Consider the following 21624-nt stretch of genomic DNA (forward strand, 5'->3'; position numbering starts at 1 on the left):
TGCCCAATTTGGAGACCCAGAAGTTGAAGGGGGCAGACCCGTCATTCACTACATGTAGGCGTGTGCACACATACTGCTCCACCATGTTGGTAAAATGCTGCCTCCTGCTAAGACGTTCCATCTGAGCTGCTGGTGCTGCTGTTTGTTGTGGCGTGCTGACAAAGCTTTTCCACATTTCGGCCATGCTAACCCTGCCTTCTGAGGTGCTGGCGGTGCCCTGGTTGCGTTGGCGACCTCCTCCTCCTCCTCCTCTGCCTTGTGCTTCCACTGTGGCCCCGCTGTCAGATGGGAATGCCAGCAGCATGGCGTCTACCAGCGTGCGCTTGTACTCGCGCATCTTGCGATCGCGCTCCAGTGAGTGAATTAAGGACGGTACGTTGTCCTTGTAACGGGGATCCAGCAGCGTGGCCACCCAGTAATCAGCACAAGTTAGAATGTGGGCAACTCGGCGGTCGTTGTGGAGACACTGCAGCATGTAATCGCTCATGTGTGCCAGGCTGCCCAGAGGCGACGAAAGGCTGTCCTCTGTGGGAGGTGTATCGTCCGTGTCCTCTGTATCCCCCCAGCCACGCACCAGTGATGGCCATGAGCTGGCCTGGGTGCCACCCTGCTGTGAACATGGTTCCATCTCCTCCTCCAGCTCCTCCTCCTCCTCATCCTCCTCATCCTCCAGAACTGTGCCCCTGCTGGACAATTGCGTCCCTGGCGTTTGCGTGTGCAGGAACCCACCCTCGGAGCCCCTTGCGAATGACTGCCCTGAAAGCCTTGGAAATGTTACCTCTTCATCCTCCTCCTCCTCCTCATCCTGTGCCACATCCTCTTCCATCATCGCCCGAATTGTTTTTTCAAGGAGGCATAGAAGTGGGATAGTTAAGCTGAGAACGGCGTCATTGCCACTGGCCATGTTGGTGGAGTACTCAAAACAGCGCAACAAGGCACACAGGTCTCGCATGGAGGCCCAGTTATTGGTGGTGAAGTGGTGCTGTTCCGCAGAGCGACTCACGCGTGCGTGCTGCAGCTGAAACTCCACTATGGCCTGCTGCTGCTCGCACAGTCTTTCCAGCATGTGCAAGGTGGAGTTCCACCTTGTGGGCACGTCACATATGAGGCGGTGAGCGGGAAGGCCGAAGTTACGCTGCAGCGCTGCCAGGCGAGCAGCAGCAGGGTGAGAACGCCGAAAGTGCGCACAAACGGCCCGCACTTTCTGCAGCAGCTCTGACATATCGGGGTAGTTTTTAAGGAACCTCTGCACCACCAAATTCAGCACATGCGCCAGGCAAGGGATGTGCGTCAAACCGGCTAGGCCCAGAGCTGCTATGAGATTTCGCCCGTTATCGCACACCACCAGGCCGGGCTTGAGGCTCGCTGGCAGCAACCACTCATTTGTCTGCTGTTCCATGCTCCTCCACAACTCCTGCGCGGTGTGTGGTTTGTCCCCCAAACAGGCAAGTTGTAAAACTGCCTGCTGTCGTTTACCCCTGGCCGTGCTGAAGTTGGTGGTGAAGGTGTTACGCTGTCCGGATGAGGAGGCGGTAGAGGATGAGGAAGCGGAGTAGGAGGAGTTAGGAACAGGAGGCAAACTGAAGCGCCCTGCAATCCTCGGTGGTGGAAGGACATGCGCCAAATTGCTATCCGCCTCAGGCCCATCCGCCACTGCATTTACCCAGTGTGCCGTTAGGGAGATATAACGCCCCTGACCGTGCTTACTGGTCCACGTATCCGTAGTTAGGTGGACCTTGGCACAGATGGCGTTGCGCAGTGCACACCTGATATTTTCCCCCACTTGGTTGTGCAGGGAAGGGATGGCTTGCCTGGAAAAGTAGTGGCGGCTGGGCACGACGTACTGTGGGACAGCCACCGACATAAGGTTTTTAAAACTGTGCGTCTCCACCAGACGGAATGACAGCATTTCAAAGGCCAATAATTTTGAAATGCTGGCATTCAGGGCCAGGGATCGCGGGTGGGTAGGGGGGTACTTCCTCTTCCTCTCAAGTGTTTGGGAGATGGAAAGCTGAACGCTTCCACGGGACATTGTGGAGATGGTTGTTGGTGACCCAGGTGGTGGTGTTGCTGACAGATCGTCTGTTTGCGGGGTGGCAGGTGCCGGTATCACTACAGATGTGGCTGGAGCGGCCGAGACTGCAGCAGAAGAGGAAGCAGGATGAGCCAGAGACGTTTCTTGGTTTTGAAGGTGTGTACTCCACTGCAGCTCGTGCTTTGCACTTAGATGCCTGATCATGCAGGTTGTGCTCAGGTTGAGAAGGTTTATGCCTCGCTTCAAGCTCTGATTGCACAGGGTGCAAACCACTCGTGTCCTGTCATCAGCACATTTTCTAAAGAACTTCCACGCTAGAGAACTCCTTTGAGCTGACTTTGGTGCGCTCGTTCCCTTGCTGCGTTGGGCAGTAGCGGGCGTAGTGTCTAGGGCACGGCCGCTCCGCTTCTGCACCCTGCTCCCTCTTCTGCTGTGCTGGTGGCTCTGTGCGACCACCGCCTCTTCCTCCAAACTACTCAGGTCACCTGCATGACGTTCATTCCATGTGGGGTCGAGGACCTCATCGTCCTCCACATCATCTTCCACCCAGTCTTCACCCCTGCCCTCCTTGTCGGTCTCCACAATGCTGAACGCCGCAGCAGTTGGCACCTGCGTTTCGTCATCATCGGAGACGTGCTGCGATGATCCTTGCATGTACTCATCTTGAGAAATAAGTGGTTGGGCATCGCTGCACTCAATCTCTTCCACTTCTGGGGCAGGGCTAGGTGGATGGCCCTGGGAAACCCTGCTGACAGAGTCCTCAAAAAGAATAAGAGACTGCTGTATGGCTTGGGGCTCAGACTGCTGGCCTGATTTGCAAGGGGGTGAGGTGAAAGACGGTTGGACATTGGCTGCAGGTGCCAACTCTGACCTTTCTGCAGTAGACTGGGTGGGAGACAATGTGAAGGAACTGGAGGCACTGTCAGCAGCAAACCAATCTACTATCGCCTCAACTTGTTCTGGCCTCATCACTTCTAGGGGCGTTTGATGCCCTACCAAATACTGATGCAGGTTCTGTCGCCTACTCACACTTGAGGAAGGTGTTTCACTTGTGCGTGTAGCTGGCACAGATCGACCACGTCCTCTCCTTGCAACAGGAGCTCTACCAGCAGCACCACGACCCAGGCCACGGCCCTTATTTGACGGTCTCCTCATATTTCTGTAATTTAAGATCTTGCCCTAGAAAGGTTTTTATTGAATAGCGGAATAGGAAATATGATCCAAAAAAGTGTATGTATCTCGCACGTACAAAACCACACTAGGCCCCAATTACTATTGTTTCTACCCCTAAAAGGATGGATGAGGAGTAGGAGGAGTATGGAACAGACAGCACCCTCAAATCTTCAGAAGTATGAGATGAACCCCAAAAACTTGGAAAGGTGGATCTCACACGTACCGACACAGACTATCCCGCAATTCAATTGATCCTCAAAGGTTTTTATTGAATAGCGGAATAGGAAATATGATCAAAAAAAGTGTATGTATCTCGCACGTACACAACCACACTAGGCCCCAATTACTATTGTTTGTACCCCTAAAAGGATGGATGAGGAGTAGGAGGAGGAGTATGGAACAGGCAGCACCCTCAAATCTTCAGAAGTATGAGATGAACCCCAAAAACTTGGAAAGGTGGATCTCACACGTACCGACACAGACTATCCCGCAATTCAATTGATCCTCAAAGGTTTTTATTGAATAGCGGAATAGGAAATATGATCAAAAAAAGTGTATGTATCTCGCACGTACACAACCACACTAGGCCCCAATTACTATTGTTTGTACCCCTAAAAGGATGGATGAGGAGTAGGAGGAGGAGTATGGAACAGGCAGCACCCTCAAATCTTCAGAAGTATGAGATGAACCCCAAAAACTTGGAAAGGTGGATCTCACACGTACCGACACAGACTATCCCGCAATTCAATTGATCCTCAAAGGTTTTTATTGAATAGCGGAATAGGAAATATGATCAAAAAAAGTGTATGTATCTCGCACGTACACAACCACACTAGGCCCCAATTACTATTGTTTGTAACCCTAAAAGGATGGTTGAGCAGTAGGAGCAGGAGTATGGAACAGGCAGCACCCTCAAATCTTCAGAAGTATGAGATGAACCCCAACAACTTGGAAAGGTGGATCTCACACGTACCGACACAGACTATCTCGCAATTGAATTGATCCCCAAAGGTTTTAATTGAATAGCGGAATAGAAAATATGATCAAAAAGAAAGTGTATGTATCTCGCACGTACACCACCACACTAGGCCCCAACTACTATTGTTTGTACCCCTAAAAGGATGGTTGAGCAGTAGGAGGAGGAGTATGGAACAGGCAGCACCCTCAAATCTTCAGAAGTATGAGATGAACCCCAAAAACTTGGAAAGGTGGATCTCTCTCACACGTACCAACACAGACTATCCCCCAATTTAACTGATCCCCAAAGGTTTTTGATTAAATAGCGGAATAGAAAATATGATCCAAAAAAAGTGTATGTATATCACACGTACACAACCACACTAGGCCCCAATTACTATTGTTTGTACCCCTAAAAGGCTAGATGAGGAGTAGGGGGGGTATGGAACAGGCAGCACCCTCAAATCTTCAGAAGTATGAGATGAACCCCAAAAACTTGGAAAGGTGGATCTCTCTCACACGTACCAACACAGACTATCCCCCAATTTAACTGATCCCCAAAGGTTTTTGATTAAATAGCGGAATAGAAAATATGATCCAAAAAAAGTGTATGTATATCACACGTACACAACCACACTGGGCCCCAATTACTATTGTTTGTACCCCTAAAAGGCTAGATGAGGAGTAGGGGGAGTATGGAACAGGCAGCACCCTCAAACCTTCAGAAGTATGAGATGAACCCCAACAACTTGGAAAGGTGGATCTCTCTCACACGTACCAACACAGACTATCCCCCAATTTAACTGATCCCCAAAGGTTTTTGATTAAATAGCGGAATAGAAAATATGATCCAAAAAAAGTGTATGTATATCACACGTACACAACCACACTAGGCCCCAATTACTATTGTTTGTACCCCTAAAAGGCTAGATGAGGAGTAGGGGGAGTATGGAACAGGCAGCACCCTCAAACCTTCAGAAGTATGAGATGAACCCCAACAACTTGGAAAGGTGGATCTCTCTCACACGTACCAACACAGACTATCCCCCAATTTAACTGATCCCCAAAGGTTTTTGATTAAATAGCGGAATAGAAAATATGATCCAAAAAAAGTGTATGTATATCACACGTACACAACCACACTAGGCCCCAATTACTATTGTTTGTACCCCTAAAAGGCTAGATGAGGAGTAGGGGGGGTATGGAACAGGCAGCACCCTCAAACCTTCAGAAGTATGAGATGAACCCCAACAACTTGGAAAGGTGGATCTCTCTCACACGTACCAACACAGACTATCCCCCAATTTAACTGATCCCCAAAGGTTTTTGATTAAATAGCGGAATAGAAAATATGATCCAAAAAAAGTGTATGTATATCACACGTACACAACCACACTGGGCCCCAATTACTATTGTTTGTACCCCTAAAAGGCTAGATGAGGAGTAGGGGGAGTATGGAACAGGCAGCACCCTCAAACCTTCAGAAGTATGAGATGAACCCCAACAACTTGGAAAGGTGGATCTCTCTCACACGTACCAACACAGACTATCCCCCAATTTAACTGATCCCCAAAGGTTTTTGATTAAATAGCGGAATAGAAAATATGATCCAAAAAAAGTGTATGTATATCACACGTACACAACCACACTAGGCCCCAATTACTATTGTTTGTACCTCTAAAAGGCTAGATGAGGAGTAGGGGGAGTATGGAACAGGCAGCACCCTCAAACCTTCAGAAGTATGAGATGAACCCCAACAACTTGGAAAGGTGGATCTCTCTCACACGTACCAACACAGACTATCCCCCAATTTAACTGATCCCCAAAGGTTTTTGATTAAATAGCGGAATAGAAAATATGATCCAAAAAAAGTGTATGTATATCACACGTACACAACCACACTGGGCCCCAATTACTATTGTTTGTACCCCTAAAAGGCTAGATGAGGAGTAGGGGGAGTATGGAACAGGCAGCACCCTCAAACCTTCAGAAGTATGAGATGAACCCCAACAACTTGGAAAGGTGGATCTCTCTCACACGTACCAACACAGACTATCCCCCAATTTAACTGATCCCCAAAGGTTTTTGATTAAATAGCGGAATAGAAAATATGATCCAAAAAAAGTGTATGTATATCACACGTACACAACCACACTAGGCCCCAATTACTATTGTTTGTACCCCTAAAAGGCTAGATGAGGAGTAGGGGGAGTATGGAACAGGCAGCACCCTCAAACCTTCAGAAGTATGAGATGAACCCCAACAACTTGGAAAGGTGGATCTCTCTCACACGTACCAACACAGACTATCCCCCAATTTAACTGATCCCCAAAGGTTTTTGATTAAATAGCGGAATAGAAAATATGATCCAAAAAAAGTGTATGTATATCACACGTACACAACCACACTAGGCCCCAATTACTATTGTTTGTACCCCTAAAAGGCTAGATGAGGAGTAGGGGGGGTATGGAACAGGCAGCACCCTCAAACCTTCAGAAGTATGAGATGAACCCCAACAACTTGGAAAGGTGGATCTCTCTCACACGTACCAACACAGACTATCCCCCAATTTAACTGATCCCCAAAGGTTTTTGATTAAATAGCGGAATAGAAAATATGATCCAAAAAAAGTGTATGTATATCACACGTACACAACCACACTAGGCCCCAATTACTATTGTTTGTACCCCTAAAAGGCTAGATGAGGAGTAGGGGGGGTATGGAACAGGCAGCACCCTCAAATCTTCAGAAGTATGAGATGAACCCCAACAACTTGGAAAGGTGGATCTCTCTCACACGTACCAACACAGACTATCCCCCAATTTAACTGATCCCCAAAGGTTTTTGATTAAATAGCGGAATAGAAAATATGATCCAAAAAAAGTGTATGTATATCACACGTACACAACCACACTAGGCCCCAATTACTATTGTTTGTACCCCTAAAAGGCTAGGAGTAGGGGGGGTATGGAACAGGCAGCACCCTCAAACCTTCAGAAGTATGAGATGAACCCCAACAACTTGGAAAGGTGGATCTCTCTCACACGTACCAACACAGACTATCCCCCAATTTAACTGATCCCCAAAGGTTTTTGATTAAATAGCGGAATAGAAAATATGATCCAAAAAAAGTGTATGTATATCACACGTACACAACCACACAAGGCCCCAATTACTATTGTTTGTACCCCTAAAAGGCTAGGAGTAGGGGGAGTATGGAACAGGCAGCACCCTCAAACCTTCAGAAGTATGAGATGAACCCCAACAACTTGGAAAGGTGGATCTCTCTCACACGTACCAACACAGACTATCCCCCAATTTAACTGATCCCCAAAGGTTTTTGATTAAATAGCGGAATAGAAAATATGATCCAAAAAAAGTGTATGTATATCACACGTACACAACCACACTAGGCCCCAATTACTATTGTTTGTACCCCTAAAAGGCTAGATGAGGAGTAGGGGGGTATGGAACAGGCAGCACCCTCAAATCTTCAGAAGTATGAGATGAACCCCAACAACTTGGAAAGGTGGATCTCTCTCACACGTACCAACACAGACTATCCCCCAATTTAACTGATCCCCAAAGGTTTTTGATTAAATAGCGGAATAGAAAATATGATCCAAAAAAAGTGTATGTATATCACACGTACACAACCACACTAGGCCCCAATTACTATTGTTTGTACCCCTAAAAGGCTAGGAGTAGGGGGGGTATGGAACAGGCAGCACCCTCAAACCTTCAGAAGTATGAGATGAACCCCAACAACTTGGAAAGGTGGATCTCTCTCACACGTACCAACACAGACTATCCCCCAATTTAACTGATCCCCAAAGGTTTTTGATTAAATAGCGGAATAGAAAATATGATCCAAAAAAAGTGTATGTATATCACACGTACACAACCACACTAGGCCCCAATTACTATTGTTTGTACCCCTAAAAGGCTAGGAGTAGGGGGAGTATGGAACAGGCAGCACCCTCAAACCTTCAGAAGTATGAGATGAACCCCAACAACTTGGAAAGGTGGATCTCTCTCACACGTACCAACACAGACTATCCCCCAATTTAACTGATCCCCAAAGGTTTTTGATTAAATAGCGGAATAGAAAATATGATCCAAAAAAAGTGTATGTATATCACACGTACACAACCACACTAGGCCCCAATTACTATTGTTTGTACCCCTAAAAGGCTAGATGAGGAGTAGGGGGAGTATGGAACAGGCAGCACCCTCAAACCTTCAGAAGTATGAGATGAACCCCAACAACTTGGAAAGGTGGATCTCTCTCACACGTACCAACACAGACTATCCCCCAATTTAACTGATCCCCAAAGGTTTTTGATTAAATAGCGGAATAGAAAATATGATCCAAAAAAAGTGTATGTATATCACACGTACACAACCACACTAGGCCCCAATTACTATTGTTTGTACCCCTAAAAGGCTAGATGAGGAGTAGGGGGGGTATGGAACAGGCAGCACCCTCAAACCTTCAGAAGTATGAGATGAACCCCAACAACTTGGAAAGGTGGATCTCTCTCACACGTACCAACACAGACTATCCCCCAATTTAACTGATCCCCAAAGGTTTTTGATTAAATAGCGGAATAGAAAATATGATCCAAAAAAAGTGTATGTATATCACACGTACACAACCACACTGGGCCCCAATTACTATTGTTTGTACCCCTAAAAGGCTAGATGAGGAGTAGGGGGAGTATGGAACAGGCAGCACCCTCAAACCTTCAGAAGTATGAGATGAACCCCAACAACTTGGAAAGGTGGATCTCTCTCACACGTACCAACACAGACTATCCCCCAATTTAACTGATCCCCAAAGGTTTTTGATTAAATAGCGGAATAGAAAATATGATCCAAAAAAAGTGTATGTATATCACACGTACACAACCACACTGGGCCCCAATTACTATTGTTTGTACCCCGAAAAGGCTAGATGAGGAGTAGGGGGAGTATGGAACAGGCAGCACCCTCAAACCTTCAGAAGTATGAGATGAACCCCAACAACTTGGAAAGGTGGATCTCTCTCACACGTACCAACACAGACTATCCCCCAATTTAACTGATCCCCAAAGGTTTTTGATTAAATAGCGGAATAGAAAATATGATCCAAAAAAAGTGTATGTATATCACACGTACACAACCACACTAGGCCCCAATTACTATTGTTTGTACCCCTAAAAGGCTAGATGAGGAGTAGGGGGAGTATGGAACAGGCAGCACCCTCAAACCTTCAGAAGTATGAGATGAACCCCAACAACTTGGAAAGGTGGATCTCTCTCACACGTACCAACACAGACTATCCCCCAATTTAACTGATCCCCAAAGGTTTTTGATTAAATAGCGGAATAGAAAATATGATCCAAAAAAAGTGTATGTATATCACACGTACACAACCACACTAGGCCCCAATTACTATTGTTTGTACCCCTAAAAGGCTAGATGAGGAGTAGGGGGAGTATGGAACAGGCAGCACCCTCAAACCTTCAGAAGTATGAGATGAACCCCAACAACTTGGAAAGGTGGATCTCTCTCACACGTACCAACACAGACTATCCCCCAATTTAACTGATCCCCAAAGGTTTTTGATTAAATAGCGGAATAGAAAATATGATCCAAAAAAAGTGTATGTATATCACACGTACACAACCACACTAGGCCCCAATTACTATTGTTTGTACCCCTAAAAGGCTAGATGAGGAGTAGGGGGGGTATGGAACAGGCAGCACCCTCAAACCTTCAGAAGTATGAGATGAACCCCAACAACTTGGAAAGGTGGATCTCTCTCACACGTACCAACACAGACTATCCCCCAATTTAACTGATCCCCAAAGGTTTTTGATTAAATAGCGGAATAGAAAATATGATCCAAAAAAAGTGTATGTATATCACACGTACACAACCACACTAGGCCCCAATTACTATTGTTTGTACCCCTAAAAGGCTAGATGAGGAGTAGGGGGGGTATGGAACAGGCAGCACCCTCAAATCTTCAGAAGTATGAGATGAACCCCAACAACTTGGAAAGGTGGATCTCTCTCACACGTACCAACACAGACTATCCCCCAATTTAACTGATCCCCAAAGGTTTTTGATTAAATAGCGGAATAGAAAATATGATCCAAAAAAAGTGTATGTATATCACACGTACACAACCACACTAGGCCCCAATTACTATTGTTTGTACCCCTAAAAGGCTAGGAGTAGGGGGGGTATGGAACAGGCAGCACCCTCAAACCTTCAGAAGTATGAGATGAACCCCAACAACTTGGAAAGGTGGATCTCTCTCACACGTACCAACACAGACTATCCCCCAATTTAACTGATCCCCAAAGGTTTTTGATTAAATAGCGGAATAGAAAATATGATCCAAAAAAAGTGTATGTATATCACACGTACACAACCACACTAGGCCCCAATTACTATTGTTTGTACCCCTAAAAGGCTAGGAGTAGGGGGAGTATGGAACAGGCAGCACCCTCAAACCTTCAGAAGTATGAGATGAACCCCAACAACTTGGAAAGGTGGATCTCTCTCACACGTACCAACACAGACTATCCCCCAATTTAACTGATCCCCAAAGGTTTTTGATTAAATAGCGGAATAGAAAATATGATCCAAAAAAAGTGTATGTATATCACACGTACACAACCACACTAGGCCCCAATTACTATTGTTTGTACCCCTAAAAGGCTAGATGAGGAGTAGGGGGGGTATGGAACAGGCAGCACCCTCAAATCTTCAGAAGTATGAGATGAACCCCAACAACATGGAAAGGTGGATCTCTCTCACACGTACCAACACAGACTATCCCCCAATTTAACTGATCCCCAAAGATTTTTGATTAAATAGCGGAATAGAAAATATGATCCAAAAAAAGTGTATGTATATCACACGTACACAACCACACTAGGCCCCAATTACTATTGTTTGTACCCCTAAAAGGCTAGGAGTAGGGGGGGTATGGAACAGGCAGCACCCTCAAACCTTCAGAAGTATGAGATGAACCCCAACAACTTGGAAAGGTGGATCTCTCTCACACGTACCAACACAGACTATCCCCCAATTTAACTGATCCCCAAAGGTTTTTGATTAAATAGCGGAATAGAAAATATGATCCAAAAAAAGTGTATGTATATCACACGTACACAACCACACTAGGCCCCAATTACTATTGTTTGTACCCCTAAAAGGCTAGGAGTAGGGGGAGTATGGAACAGGCAGCACCCTCAAACCTTCAGAAGTATGAGATGAACCCCAACAACTTGGAAAGGTGGATCTCTCTCACACGTACCAACACAGACTATCCCCCAATTTAACTGATCCCCAAAGGTTTTTGATTAAATAGCGGAATAGAAAATATGATCCAAAAAAAGTGTATGTATATCACACGTACACAACCACACTAGGCCCCAATTACTATTGTTTGTACCCCTAAAAGGCTAGATGAGGAGTAGGGGGAGTATGGAACAGGCAGCACCCTCAAACCTTCAGAAGTATGAGATGAACCCCAACAACTTGGAAAGGTGGATCTCTCTCACACGTACCAACACAGACTATCCCCCAATTTAACTGATCCCCAAAGGTTTTTGATTAAATAGCGGAATAGAAAATATGATCCAAAAAAAGTGTATGTATATCACACGTACACAACCACACTAGGCCCCAATTACTATTGTTTGTACCCCTAAAAGGCTAGATGAGGAGTAGGGGGGGTATGGAACAGGCAGCACCCTCAAACCTTCAGAAGTATGAGATGAACCCCAACAACTTGGAAAGGTGGATCTCTCTCACACGTACCAACACAGACTATCCCCCAATTTAACTGATCCCCAAAGGTTTTTGATTAAATAGCGGAATAGAAAATATGATCCAAAAAAAGTGTATGTATATCACACGTACACAACCACACTGGGCCCCAATTACTATTGTTTGTACCCCTAAAACGCTAGATGAGGAGTAGGGGGAGTATGGAACAGGCAGCACCCTCAAACCTTCAGAAGTATGAGATGAACCCCAACAACTTGGAAAGGTGGATCTCTCTCACACGTACCAACACAGACTATCCCCCAATTTAACTGATCCCCAAAGGTTTTTGATTAAATAGCGGAATAGAAAATATGATCCAAAAAAAGTGTATGTATATCACACGTACACAACCACACTGGGCCCCAATTACTATTGTTTGTACCCCTAAAAGGCTAGATGAGGAGTAGGGGGAGTATGGAACAGGCAGCACCCTCAAACCTTCAGAAGTATGAGATGAACCCCAACAACTTGGAAAGGTGGATCTCTCTCACACGTACCAACACAGACTATCCCCCAATTTAACTGATCCCCAAAGGTTTTTGATTAAATAGCGGAATAGAAAATATGATCCAAAAAAAGTGTATGTATATCACACGTACACAACCACACTAGGCCCCAATTACTATTGTTTGTACCCCTAAAAGGCTAGATGAGGAGTAGGGGGAGTATGGAACAGGCAGCACCCTCAAACCTTCAGAAGTATGAGATGAACCCCAACAACTTGGAAAGGTGGATCTCTCTCACACGTACCAACACAGACTATCCCCCAATTTAACTGATCCCCAAAGGTTTTTGATTAAATAGCGGAATAGAAAATATGATCCAAAAAAAGTGTATGTATATCACACGTACACAACCACACTAGGCCCCAATTACTATTGTTTGTACCCCTAAAAGGCTAGATGAGGAGTAGGGGGAGTATGGAACAGGCAGCACCCTCAAACCTTCAGAAGTATGAGATGAACCCCAACAACTTGGAAAGGTGGATCTCTCTCACACGTACCAACACAGACTATCCCCCAATTTAACTGATCCCCAAAGGTTTTTGATTAAATAGCGGAATAGAAAATATGATCCAAAAAAAGTGTATGTATATCACACGTACACAACCACACTAGGCCCCAATTACTATTGTTTGTACCCCTAAAAGGCTAGATGAGGAGTAGGGGGGGTATGGAACAGGCAGCACCCTCAAACCTTCAGAAGTATGAGATGAACCCCAACAACTTGGAAAGGTGGATCTCTCTCACACGTACCAACACAGACTATCCCCCAATTTAACTGATCCCCAAAGGTTTTTGATTAAATAGCGGAATAGAAAATATGATCCAAAAAAAGTGTATGTATATCACACGTACACAACCACACTGGGCCCCAATTACTATTGTTTGTACCCCTAAAAGGCTAGATGAGGAGTAGGGGGAGTATGGAACAGGCAGCACCCTCAAACCTTCAGAAGTATGAGATGAACCCCAACAACTTGGAAAGGTGGATCTCTCTCACACGTACCAACACAGACTATCCCCCAATTTAACTGATCCCCAAAGGTTTTTGATTAAATAGCGGAATAGAAAATATGATCCAAAAAAAGTGTATGTATATCACACATACACAACCACACTAGGCCCCAATTACTATTGTTTGTACCCCTAAAAGGCTAGATGAGGAGTAGGGGGGGTATGGAACAGGCAGCACCCTCAAACCTTCAGAAGTATGAGATGAACCCCAACAACTTGGAAAGGTGGATCTCTCTCACACGTACCAACACAGACTATTCCCCAATTTAACTGATCCCCAAAGGTTTTTGATTAAATAGCGGAATAGAAAATATGATCCAAAAAAAGTGTATGTATATCACACGTACACAACCACACTAGGCCCCAATTACTATTGTTTGTACCCCTAAAAGGCTAGATGAGGAGTAGGGGGAGTATGGAACAGGCAGCACCCTCAAATCTTCAGAAGTATGAGATTGTGTTCACTGTACCCCACAAAGATTGAGTTCACTGCACCCCACAATGATTGTGTTCACTGCACCCCACAAAGATTGTGTTCACTGCACCTCACAAAGATTGTGTTCACTGTACCCCCCAAAGATTGTGTTCACTGCACCCCACAAAGATTCTGTTCACTGTACCCCACAAAGATTGTGTTCACTGCACCCTAAAAGGATGTTGTTCACTGCACCCCACAAAGATTGTGTTCACTGCACCCTAAAAGGATGTTGTTCACTGCACCCCAAAAAGATTGTGTTCACTGTACCCCCCCAAAGATTGTGTTCACTGCACCCCACAAAGATTGTGTTCACTGCACCCCAAAAAGATTGTGTTCACTGTACCCCCCAAAGATTGTGTTCACTGCACCCCAAAAAGATTGTGTTCACTGTACCCCCCAAAGATTGTGTTCACTGCACCCCACAAAGATTCTGTTCACTGTACCCCACAAAGATTGTGTTCACTGCACCCCAAAAAGATTGTGTTCACTGTACCCCCCCAAAGATTGTGTTCACTGCACCCCACAAAGATTCTGTTCACTGCACCCCACAAAGGATTTTGTTCACTGCACCCCAAAAAGATTGTGTTCACTGCACCCCAAAAAGGATTTTGATCACTGCACCCCAAAAAGGATGTTGTTCACTGCACCCCAAAAATGATTTTGTTCACCCCACCCCAAAAAGATTGTGTTCACTGCACCCCACAAAGATTGTGTTCACTGCACCCCAAAAAGATTGTGTTCACTGTACCCCCCAAAGATTGTGTTCACTGCACCCCACAAAGATTCTGTTCACTGTACCCCACAAAGATTGTGTTCACTGCACCCCAAAAAGATTGTGTTCACTGCACCCCAAAAAGGATGTTGTTCACTGCACCCCAAAAAGGATGTTGTTCACTCCACCCCAAAAAGATTGTGTTCACTGCACCCCACAAAGATTGTGTTCACTGCACCCCAAAAAGATTGTGTTCACTGCACCCCAAAAATGATTTTGTTCACTGCACCCCAAAAAGGATTTTGTTCACTGCACCCCAAAAAGGATGTTGTTCACTCCACCCCAAAAAGATTGTGTTCACTGCACCCCAAAAAGATTGTGTTCACTGCACCCCACAAAGGATTTTGTTCACTGCACCCCAAAAAGATTGTGTTCACTGCACCCCAAAAAGGATGTTGTTCACTGCACCCCAAAAAGGATTTTGTTCACTGCACCCCAAAAAGATTGTGTTCACTGCACCCCACAAAGGATTTTGTTCACTGCACCCCACAAAGATTGTGTTCACTGCACACCAAAAAGGATTGTGTTCACTGCACCCCAAAAAGATTTTGTTCACTGCACCCCAAAAAGATTGTGTTCACTGCAGCCCAAAAAGATTGTGTTCACTGCAGCCCAAAAAGATTGTGTTCACTGCAGCCCAAAAAGATTGTGTTCACTGCAGCCCAAAAAGATTGTGTTCACTGCAGCTCACACACAGAAAAATGGATGTGGATCACTGACACCTGCCTATCTCCAATCCCACACCACACAGCAATATCGATTGTAGTTTGTAGAACACAGTTTCCCTAAAATTCAGCAGACTCTGTCCCTAACAGGATTGAGAAGAGATCGTAGATCAGGATTGAGTGCAGATTCACCCCACCCCCCACACAGCAATATCGATTGTAGTTTGTAGAAGACACTGACCCTATAATTCAGCAGACTCTATCCCTAAAATGCCTACAACTCGCCCTGCCTAAACACTCCGACCTGTCCCTCAATTCTATCCGGACACAAATGGTTTTTTCCTGCCTATCTTTCCCTAATCAGCAGCCAGCACGTTGATGTGTGCTCTGTCCCTGATATAAGCAGCATAATGACGCCGCTGCGGCTGCCTCGAACTTATAAAGACTTGGTCACATGCTTCAGACGGCCAATCACAGCTACTAAGACATTTGCAGGCATGGCTGGGATGGCTTAAGGCACACCAGTTAAACGATTGTTGATTGGCTGTTGAAAGCCCGCCATGAAAAGAGCGCCAAAGCATGCAAAACCCGGAAATAAAACGACCGAACACGGATTTTTACCCGAACATACAGTAAAGTGTCCGTGTCCGTGTTCGGGTACAAAAAATCCAATTATTCGGTACGAACACGAATAATACAGTCCGTGTTCGCTCAACACTACTGAAGATCAAAAAAGCTTTGGAGCTACTTTTGTGCATTTTAATGCATTTTTTTTCCTCCACAGAAACGCATTAAAACACATGATTTGCACGGTTTTGAGCGTTTTTGTGCATTTTGTCGCTTGTTTTTTAAAAGTTTTGTGCCGATTGTTAGGAGCCAGCACCTAAATAATAATTCAGTAATTAAATAATTATAATGTAATTGAGAGAAGGGATAGAATTTAGTGTTAGGCTTATATTAAGGACTCAGTCACAGGGGTGTACCTAAGCATACATAAGTGTGAAGAGCTGTTTTTGCCTGCACAGGATGCACAGGTGTTCTGTGCATCCACGTGCAGACAGTTCCATTCATGATATTTGGATACACACACAGTCAATGGTCCCAGTTTTACAGCCGTGCAAATGCGGGTGCGTGTTCCCAGACACACATTGTCTAATACTGTTTTACACTTTCGGTTCATCTCACAGGAAGTGACTCTATTTAAGAGTCTTATTGCCTTGGGTATGGTTTGATCAATGGTAAATGTCCCCAAGTGTTAGGGATTAGAGATATTTGGAGGCACATGGGTAATTGCAATGGGATTACATTTGATCTTCATGCCCAATTCTCTGCCATGAAATGCTGAAAATAAACATACTGTCTGATTTCAGTGCTGCCAATTCTACTTCATTTTAACAGAAAAGCAGTTTTGGATAGTGGAAGAAATTTATGGAAGGTTAGGACTTAGATCAGTGGTTCTTAACCTTGTTGGAGGTACTGAACCCCACCAGTTTCATATGCGCATTCACTGAACCCTTCTTAATTGGAAAAATAAAATATGATTTTTTTCAAATTCAAAACATAGGTATATATTTAGGACGGTATATATTAATACATAGGTGCACAAAATGAACAAAACCATTAAAGAACAAAACCATTGCATTAACACTGACCGCTGACCATTTGCATTAACACTGACCGCTGACCATTTGCATTAACACTGACCGCTGACCATTTGCATTAACACTGACCGCTGACCATTTTCATTAACACTGACCGCTGACCATTTGCATTAACATTGAGCACTGACCATTTGCATTAGCAACACACTAACCAAAAAAAAAAAAAGGCTCTCCTAACTTAAAAAAAAAAAAAAAATGCCATACCAATACTGCACACTCACTCACTGAGTATAACTGTTATACACAGTGGGTGGGCGCCTTTTTAGTAAAACACTTCTCTGCAGAGAACACCACACCACCACATCTACCTACCTTAGTCCTCCTGATTCTGGGCTAGCTGCTGCGCTGGCCTAGTAGTGCGTGGCCTGTGGGCAGCCTGCTCTGGCCTGGGTCTGGTGCCAGACTGGTGTCAGACTCACTCAGTGAGTCACTTGAGTGAGCCACCACTCACTAAGCCTCCTCGTAGGCCTAGGGGTTGGACCTCTCTAACTCCGCTCAGTCTGTCCTTGTCCTTGCCATCAGTGCACTGACTCATAGTGTGTCAGTGTCACGTGACATGTCAATCACTCTGCCAGGTCCAGGCTCTGCACTGTGGGGATATTGTGTTTTAACAATACGACGGCGCAGAGCGGGAGCGGAAGGACATGCCCGAAATTGGAGAAATAGTCCCTGACAGCGAAGTGGTACTAGCGGAGGGTGTGTGTGTCCTCACGAATCATCATTGAGTCCTCCACCAAACCCGCGAGACTGACTCACTGAACCCCTGGGGTTTGAACCACTGACTTAGATTATGAGACAGGCAATGTGTGATGATGGCAGCAAGGCTGTCACTTAAAGTTTTCTAACCAGAGTTGTTCTGACTCATCTGTTCTCCTTTGCTAGGTTCTTGGTCACTTTCTATAGATGATAAAAATGGCTTAGTGTTGACAGATTAATAATTAAAAATAAAGAGCAGCACTGTCAGGTACTAGAATAATTTCTGTGGGACGTGCACAAATCTATGTTTATACTGTCAGTACAAGGCACACACAGGTACCAATCAACGTTGGTGCAAATTTGGATCTGAGTGGTAGCTGTGGGAACAATAATTTTAGATTTTAGTATTGAAATATTGAGAGAGTGGCAGGATGAAATCTGAAGTACGACTTCAATTAACATTTTCTTTGCAAGTTTCAAACACTTTAATGAGGTTAAAAAAAGACACTAGTCCATTCAGTTCAACCTATGATGAGTGTGTGTGTGTGTGATTGCTGTCAATAGTAGATCATATACCCCTTTATGTTGTGGTCGTTAAGGTGCCCATCTAATAGTTTTTTTTAAACTATTGATGCTCCCTGCTGATTCCACTGCTTGTGGAAGAGAATTCCACATCCTTACTGCTCTGGCTGTAAATAACCCATTATGCAGTTTAAGGTTAAACCGCTTCTCTTCTAATTGTCTTAAATTCACTATCGCTGAAAATGTTTTTTTCCCCTATGCTAGGGTCACCAGTTCGGTATTTGTACATTGATATCATATCCCCTCTCAAGCGTCTCCTATCCAGAGAGAATAGGTTCAATGTTTGTAGTCTTTCCTCATAGCTGAAGTCGTCCAGTCCCTTTATTAGCTATGTTGCCCTCCTTTGGACTCTCTAGTTTCAGCACATCCTTCCTGAGGACCGGTGCCCAGAACTGGATGGCATACTCAAGATGGGGCTGGACCAGAGTCTTGTAGAGTGGGAGAATAATCGTTTTATCTCTGGAGTGAATCCCCTATTTAATACATGCAAGTATTCTGTTAGCTTTGCTTGCAGCAACTTGGCATTGCATGCCATTGCTAAGCTTGAAATTTACTAGGACCCCCGGGTCCTTTTCCATCTTAGATTCCCCAAAGGTTCTCCCCCTAGTGAGTAACCTGCATTCATATTTTTGGCACCCAAATTAATTACCTTGCATTTTCCAACATTAAACCTAATTTGCCATGTAGATACCCACCCCATTATTTTGTTCAGGTCTTCTTGTAAGGTTTCCACATCCTGCCTAGAAGTTATTGCCCTACTTAGCTTAGTATCATCTGCAAATACTGAGATTGAGCTGTTTATCCCATCCTCTAGATCATTTATGAATAAATTAAACAGGATTGGTCCCAGGACGGATCCTTAGAGGACCCCACTTTCCACACCAGACCATTCTGAATACTTGCCATTTATCTCCACCCTTTGGACTTGCCCCTGAAGGCAGTTTTCAATCGAGGTACTCACATGATGGTTCATACCTATGTACCTTAGTTTGTACAGTAAACATTTGTGGGGGACTGTATCAGATACCTTTGCAAAGTCTAGATACACAACATCTACAGGCCTTCCTTTATATAGATGACAGCTCACTTCTTCATAGAAGGTTAATAGATTGGTCTGGCAAGAACGATTCTTTATGAATCCATGCTGATTACTGCTAATGATAATGTTTTTATAACTAAAATCTTGTATATAGTCCCTTATCATCCCCTCCAATAGCTTGCAGACTATTGATATTAGGCTAACCTATCTGTAGTTCCCAGGGATATATCTCGGCCATTTTTTAAATATTGGTGCCATGTTGGCTTTTCTCCAATCAGCTGGTACCATTCCCATTAGTAGACTGTCCATAAAACTTAGAAACAATGGTCTGGCTATCACCTGGCTATCACCCTCGGGTGTAAGCCATCAGGTCCTTGTGACTTATTTATGTTAAGTTTTTCAAGTCTAATTCTGAGTCTTTCTTCTGTTAACCATGAGGGTGCTTCCTGTGACATGTTATTAACATTATAGTCTAGGTCAGTGTTGTTCAACCTTTTTTTCAGTTAAGGCACCCTTTAAAATTAAGTCTCGAGGCACCCCATTCTAAAATGTAAAAAAAACTATTATAATAGTTTTACATAATACAGTAGGACACCCAACCTTAAAGGTGATTTTTTCTTCCAAATCCAATACCCAAGGTATCATAGGATATATAGTTCAGCATTGTCAGTCTGGGGGGAGTGTAGTGTTAGATGAACTAACCAAACTCCAGCTGACACCTTATAAGCAGTTACAGCAAACAGGTTTTTTTTTCCTTTTGGGATAAGAGTTTTACATAAATAAATACATTGGACAGATCTGTTTTTGCACAACGGGGATTTGTCCGCTGACCACATGCTGACCTGAGCAGAGCAGGCAGATGACAGGTCTGTGCCTGCTCTGCTTATGCAGAGCAGACGCAGAAACAGCCCACTCTTCTCTATGGGCTGATCAGGCCGATAAGGCCAGCCAGGAGGTGACAAATGCCCTTCCTTTTTTTTTTTTATGCTGGATTGGATCAGACCCTGAGGTAGCTGGGTGTAAATGCACACAAGTACATCCCGCGCTCCACAAAGGGGAATGGAGGATTGAATCGGGTCCGGCTGAAAAAGGGACAGCCAGATCCGATCTGATCTCTCAAGTGAAAGGGGCCTTAAAATGGTTTGTCTCATCACTCCAACTGCTACATCTATAGGAGAGCTTGTTCTGATGAAAAATAAAAGACTTACTGTCAGGATCACAAGGTGAAAATAAAGGCTAAAAAAGAAAAATGATGCAGCCACCACATTTGGGAATTGGTAGGTTGCAATATGTAAATGTTTGACTTTGGGTTTAAAATCACTTTACCTTGTAGTTTTAAATTGGTGTCACTCAACTTTTACTGTGGCACTATTGCAGTTTGTTACTGTTCATACGTGCATCTCTGTGAATATAGAATCTGTTTTAATAATCTGATAAAAATATAATTTTTGGTATTAATCTGCACTTGCATTGTGGTATTGATAAGTATTTTGTGGTATTATTCTGCATTTTGACTGTGGTGCTGTTCTTTATTTTAACTGTGGTGCTAGCCTTATTAGTGCATTTTAGTACTGATTACTAGTTTCACTGGGGTATCAATGCTGAGGTGTAATTGGGGTTTGTCATTGAACTGGATTTTCATTATTTTAGCACTCTTTTGTATGATCCCATATTCCTATCATTTTTTTTCTGGAGACACATACCAGACAGTGATGGATCAGTTTGCAGCATTTGTCTTAAGTGTGAATTGTCTTTCACCGTCGTAAACACACTTACAAGTGCGATCAGTTTCTGCTGACAGGTTTAAATAAGGATAGAAAGTGAGCATATGTTTCAGATAAACCATCCATTTGCCTTTTCTAACACAATCCAGTACTTACCAGCCCCTGCAATACGTAAGAGAAGAAAAGTCAGAGTCATCAAAAAGGGTGAAAGAAAGTAATTGCTGTATGTAAACATTCCCTATCTCTTGCTTTGTGTTTCATCTTTTATATGCACTATTTTGGAAAGTAAGATCTAATGACAGACAACAAATGGAAGGGGCACAGTGAAAGCTTTTTTTTTTTTTTAAATATAGTTTGTTAGCTGTTTGTCTATATATCCATTGACCATGAAGGTGAATGCCAACCTTTCTGCAAAACGCAATATTCATTAGGGAATCACTGTGACATGAAAATGGAAAGATAGTGGTGTAGCTTAACACACTTGGACCATAGGGA

At 44.2% G+C, this 21624-nt stretch overlaps 1 protein-coding gene across 1 annotated transcript in view; it reads right to left on the reverse strand.

Annotated features, from left to right (window-relative positions):
• Window positions 1-21624, reverse strand: part of FRK (fyn related Src family tyrosine kinase) — a 138065-nt gene that overhangs the window by 94296 nt on the left and 22145 nt on the right. The gene's annotated exons all lie outside the window — the stretch shown is intronic.

Source organism: Pelophylax lessonae, assembly GCF_965119305.1.
Source record: "Pelophylax lessonae genome assembly, chromosome: 3".
In the NCBI taxonomy this organism is placed as follows: Eukaryota; Metazoa; Chordata; class Amphibia; order Anura; family Ranidae; genus Pelophylax; species Pelophylax lessonae.